Source organism: Eretmochelys imbricata, chromosome 7 (assembly GCF_965152235.1).
Source record: "Eretmochelys imbricata isolate rEreImb1 chromosome 7, rEreImb1.hap1, whole genome shotgun sequence".
Lineage (NCBI taxonomy): Eukaryota > Metazoa > Chordata > Testudines > Cheloniidae > Eretmochelys > Eretmochelys imbricata.
The window spans coordinates 39,043,852-39,049,851 of record NC_135578.1 but is presented as its reverse complement, the minus strand read 5'-3'; the positions used below and the strand labels follow the sequence as shown (position 1 = coordinate 39,049,851).

The window sequence follows — 6,000 nt, the reverse complement described above, 5'->3', positions numbered from 1 at the left end:
AAACTTACTAACAAGTAAGGAAGAACAGTTGTAAAGAGTAAACTGTGTGCGTGCATGTATATGTATGACAGAGAGAAAGAGAGAGAGAGAGAGAGAGATTGTATACATACTCTGAACATAATGTTTGAAACCCTGGCAGAAATCACATCTGATGCTGAATCTGACCTCAATGGGTCAGAAGGGGATTGCATGATTTTACAGGAAGATACGATTTAGTGTTACATCTTTGCTGTATTTAGAAATAATAGAATAACTGAGTGCATGATACAGACCGGAAGGACTTTGCACGAGACAGATGTTGCGCAAAGAAAAGTGTAGCTGTGGTTTTCTGAATCTAGCTCTGTTAGATTTCAGAAATTCTCCTGGAGAAGGAACTGCCTTTCCAGACCAGCTACTGAAGGGGAGAAGAACTCAGAATCTTACAGAAGCCTTTCTGTTGCTGTCAGCACCCGTGAGTTTATGGGGTCCACAAACTAGAAAATTGTTCAATCTGAACAAAGATGTGATATAACAAAACTACAGAGCATCTCCTTGCAGTGTTGTAGGGAGATGGTGTTGGACGAGGATCATTGATCTGTTCACATAAGTCAGTGGGAGTTTTGTGAAAAATCAGTGACACAATATGGCCCTGTGAGAATATACCGTATAATCAAAGTGTCATTTTTGGAAGAAAAAGAAGAGTGCTTCTTAAACTTAGGGCTAGATTTTTAAAATTACTTAGGTGCCTAACTCCCATGGAAACCAACAGTGCTTGTATACTTTTAAAAATCTGCCCTTAATCTCTTAATTATTGCTATGTTTTCATTAAAAATATTTATTTCAATTTAATTGGGGATCTAAAGATTTTTCTATTTGGTATTTTGATTATAAGCTTTTTGCACTGTTGGTACACAACTTAAATGGAAGAGAGCTCAGAAAACTACTTAGAAAATAGTGAGGTATTAATTTGATGAAAGGAAGTTTTGATACAAAAAGATATGAATAAGTGCTTTTGACAGTGGCAGGATGTGGCATTAGGTGGGTTGAGTGCTGATGATTTTGAAATAAAAGCAAACTCAGTTATCATGGTTGTAAAGTAATTTCTGAGATTTATAAAATATATATTTTTTAAAGTAATGTCTGTTTTATATCTTTCTTATTTTTTTGTGGTTTCATTAACTTGTATTACAATGATTTTGTTTAATTTACTTAAACTGTTAAAGATGGAACACACAACTTAAAAAACCTCCCTATGTATTCAAATACTCCACACTGTTCTTTATGATTTCATGGGTTATAGCTTTGATATTTGCATTTTAGTGCCAATAGTGGTAGACATCAGGAGAAATGGCAAACATAAGAAATTGAAATTGTGGGGAGATCTGGTTCTGGGGTACAGCAAAGCTATGAATATTCTTCCTTGTAAAGGGGCTAAGCTGGGGCTCGACCCTCTCCGGGGCGGCAGGGAGCCACACCAGCTCGCTACACACAGTTGCCTTTGGGGGAATTTGTCCGGCCACCGGAGTCTCCCTCAGCAGCCCTTGCGGTAACTGGAACGAGCACCATAGGCCCGGGCCTTGAGTCAGGGGGAAGTACCCAACAGTCAGTAGCTCAAGCCCTCAGGCCGGGGCTGAGCAAATAGTTCAGTGTTAACAGGCCCAGGCCCTGGGTCAGGGAGGGGCCACAAACAGTCAATAACTCAGGCCCTCAGGCAGGGGCTGAGCAACACAGCATGTGCATTAGCCCAGGCCTCCAAGGACCTGGAAGAGAGGGAGACTACCACCCACAAGTTGTGGGTGGCAGGGGGGACGCAGGCCCGCCCACTCCATTGCATCCCAGCCCGGGGCCCTAGCAGCGGCAAACGACCCGCTGCTGGGTCAGTAGGGATCCTGACCGCAACACACTGACATGGGTTCTGGCAGAGTTACAGCCAGACTAGGGTCGGCTGTCCCCGGGCTACTTCCTAACTCCCCTCCTTCTGGTACCTGGATCACAGTGGTGTTCTCCAGGGGGTCCAGCACCATAGGTTCCTCGGGGCAGGGGACTAGTGGCAGGTCCGGCAACTCCCCCAGATAGCTGGTGCAGGGCAGGGCAGGTCCGGCAACTCCACCGGATAGCTGGCACAGGGCAGGTCCGGCCAGTCTTGGCGTGGACCTGGGGCCGCAGAATTTTCCCAGTCGCAGGCTAGGCTGGCTATGTCTGGCCTCCCTCGAGGCTGGTCCTCTAGTAAGCTCTGAGGGCCCGCCTTTCTACTTCTGGGTCGCCACCAGTCCCTCTGAGGGGCGGGCTCAGAGCTTCCTGGCTCCGCCCATTCTGGTGTCTGGAGGGGCTCGACCCTATCCGGGGCAGTGGGGAGCCACACCACCTAGCTACATTCCTCAATTGTTTTCTGCTCTTAAATTAAGAACGATATTCTAGTTATTGTTCCTACAAATGTAAGGTGATGTCTTATCTGCAGAATGTGCCAAAACTCAGTATTTATAACACTTACATTTATTACACAGATTCTTAAGGGTCCATGATACGCACACATCTCAAGTTTTCCTTCTGTATCCCAGTTGGCTAATATAGAAAGAATTACCCTGCATTTATAAATTAGAAATGTCATATAGGGAGTAACCTTTATTAGTTCTGCTATGTTGTGCTTCAAGCAGCGCTGGTTCTTTACTGTGACTGAATGTGATAATGCTACTTTTATTACAGAGATTATTCCACTGCAGTGGAATGGAAAAGAAAGAGGTCTCTGCTCTACCCCATGCCCACCCTCTTTTTTGCTTTCCTCCTCAACACCTGTTTTGCTGCTGCTCATAGTTTTCCCATGTAGCAGCAAGGAAATAAAACTGATATTATTTTTACAGTTCAGTTGTTTTCACCAGAGTTCTGAATAATAGCTGGAAGACAGACCAGAGTCTAGTTAATTTCATGTTACTGCTTGGCAAATCTGTGAGCAGCAACAGAGGCACTCTCTGCCTGAAGACTCAGGAAGACAACATAACGCCTGTTTACATTTGGTGTCTGGAAGGTCATCTTTCACAACCTTTTTAAATAAAAGTTTAAATTCTTCAGAAATTGGGTGGCTTCGGCTCCTATTTTCAGCAGGGGAGGATCACCATTTTCTAGTAGTGAGTGCATTTTTCAGGTCCTCTTTATAATGGAAAAAAACCTACAAAAATAGTAATAAAATGATATGCCTAGAAAAGCTGTAAAAACAGAAGAAAGAAAATTAGGCCATAAAAGTACAATTTAGATGGGATCCAGATGGAAGTAGGACTTAGAAGAACTCACAATAAATCTGAAAATAGTGACTACTGTGGAGGTGATATAAATGCGACAATTGGTCATAGGTAGAACTAGCTGAAATTTTTCGCACAAAACATTTTCTATTCAGAAAGTGTTGATTTTGACAATTTTCTGATTTTTCCAATCAGGAGAATGAAAATGAATATTTTTATTTCAAGTCAATGTTTAAAAACAAAATTATGTTTTTCATTTCAACATTTACAATTCTTAACTGCTTGGGATTTTTAATTTGATACTTTCAATTTCCATTATGATTTATAATGGAAGCTAATTTGGAAATGTCAAAATTCCTTACAGCAGGAGGAAAATTCTGTTTCTTGATCAACTCTATAGTCATAGGCAGTTAATATTGCACTGTAGCTAGAAAGAACTGGGGCAGTGGGATAGCTGACTGCCTTTAAAGTTCGTATGCAGTGCAGGGCCGGATTAACCTTTTGTGGGCCTGGCGCCAAACATATTTGTGGGCCCCCATGGAGGCAATGAAGCATGGCGCGGGGAGGTCAGTCCCCAGAGCGAGGGGCCAGCTGGGGTAATGGGGCATGGCATGGCAGGGGTGGCCCCACTCCACCCAGCAGTTGCCAGACACACAGTGGCCTGCCCGGCCCTGTGCTGCCAGCCTACTCCTTCCCCTCTGGGGCAGGCCCATGTCACGCCATACAGCCCCCCTGCACAACACCCTCTGACTCCCGATGCCCAGCGCCCCCCCAGATTCCCCACATACAAATGCACAGGGCCCTGCACACCACCCATGCCCAATGCTCCCCTGCCCACGGCCCCACCACAACGGCCCAGTGCCCCCACAGAACCCCTACTCCCTAGTGCCCCAACACACACAGATCTTTCCCACCCCCTCACAGCCTAACACTCCCCCCCCCAGACCTCCCAGAGACCCACTCCCCCAAACCCTCTCTCCTGGCTGCACTCACTGGCTCTTCTGGGAGGTGATTGTATCTGCTGGGCTGAGCCGGCAGCACAGCCAGGGCTGGCCCCGGGGCTAGGAATTGCTCCATCCCTTCAGGAGTGGTGCAATCAGTCAAGACACCTTGCCTGGAGGGGCCCAGCCAAGTCCCCCACACTGTCCCGTCCCCTCCACCTGGCTGAGACTGGCCAGGCTTCTGCACCAGTCCCAGGTGGCTCAGCTCTGGGGAGACAGATGGGGCCCCACAGGTGGTGGGAAGCAGAGACTGCCTGGAGCTGGGGTGCACTGGGGTCCAGCCAGGGGGCCGAGAGGAGCAGGGGGGGTGAGGCCAGGGGGCAGAGAGGAGCCCTCAGAGGACCAAGTGGTGGGCAGGGAGAGGAAGAGGGTCTCATGGCGCAGTGCAAGCAGAGTAGGCCAGGGCCCCTTCTGAGCATGGGCCCAGCTCCATGGAGCCACTAGCACCACTGTAAACCCAGCACTGATGCAGTGTTGTTGTAGCCATGTTGGTCCCACGATATTAGAGACAAGGTGGGTGAGATTATATTACCACATCCACTTTATCTCAGCATTTAAAGGGACACTATCAATCACAAAATTGCACTTCTGCCTGTAAATATTTTACACACTTGTTAAATTACAAAAAGTGAAAGAATAAAACCAAATTTTTTTTGCAGTCTGTTTACGATGTGCATTTGACAACAGCTTAATATACAATCATTTTCACCTTTAACTCTGTATATTCTGCTATCAGTTTCCCTTCTTCTTGATGTGGGGCTTTTGGGTTAAAACGGGGGAAAGAAAAATATGTAAAAATAAGTTGGTATGCGTGTAAAACCACAAACACTAGCAGAGGGGCTCAATGGATGGCATACTACTTTATTTTTTGGTCTAGATTAGATTTCAGGTTGATACCCAGCAGCAGGCTAAAGAGATGTCAGTTTTAAAAGTTGATTGTTATAAGTACGTCTTCACCTATGCTATATATACCATGATTGCAAATGAAAGCCTATTAATAATCAAATTGTCATTATTTGAGCTCTTAGTTGAGAATATACATTTCCCTCAGTTTAGAATATGAAAGTTAATAAAGTCAGATTTACATTCCTTTCCCTCTAAAATTGCTTCACTTTGAGATTCTTAGTGCTGTAAACTTTGTTTTAGATTTAGGGGGGGAAATGTTTATTTGCTAAGCATTGTTTTCAGGGAGATTAGTGTAAAATTCTGAAAACATTAGTGTTTGCTTTTTTTGAAAGCTCATTTTTACAAAATTTTAAGTTTGTGCCAAATAAAAGTGGATAAAGGCCTTCTAAAATGTAAACATCCCTGGTTGTATGGTATAACTCCAATTTGATAAGTCTTCCATTATAGCAGTCAGCAAAATATTTTTCGGAACTGATTGTTTTATTCACAAATGAATGAAGGGTGGACACCAAGCTTTTTTTCAGACTTGCTATTTGTAGGTTCTGCTAATTTCACTCATTTAAGACAAAATGTTGAAATACATTAATGAAAGGTAGGGAGTGTTTCTTCCCCATCCAAATCAAATTTGTTTCAGAACTGGCTTTTTAGCAAAACTTCACAGCTATGCTGATTATCAGGGTGGCCAAACGCTTTGAAGCGAGGTTGAGCGGGGAGAGGGACACTTCAGTCGGCTGCAGGCTGGCTCTTTACTTGCCAGGTGATTTTTGTTCTTATTCCACCTTCCCTTCTGGCACCCATCTCTTGGATTTTGTTGGCGCTAGACCCGTCTCTAGCTGACTCGAGCACATTCGCTCATGGTAACAGCAGAAGCAAATGGAAGA

At 44.7% G+C, this 6,000-nt stretch overlaps 1 protein-coding gene across 1 annotated transcript in view; it reads left to right on the top strand.

Moving 5' to 3' along the window:
• The first annotated feature begins 390 nt into the window (after positions 1-390).
• The window catches only part of ATG7 (autophagy related 7), a 263,868-nt gene continuing 258,258 nt past the window's right edge, over positions 391-6,000 (top strand). Inside the window, exon 1 of the mRNA XM_077822265.1 lies at positions 391-451. The gene's annotated coding sequence lies outside the window, so the exon portion shown is untranslated. The remainder of the gene's footprint in view (positions 452-6,000) is intronic.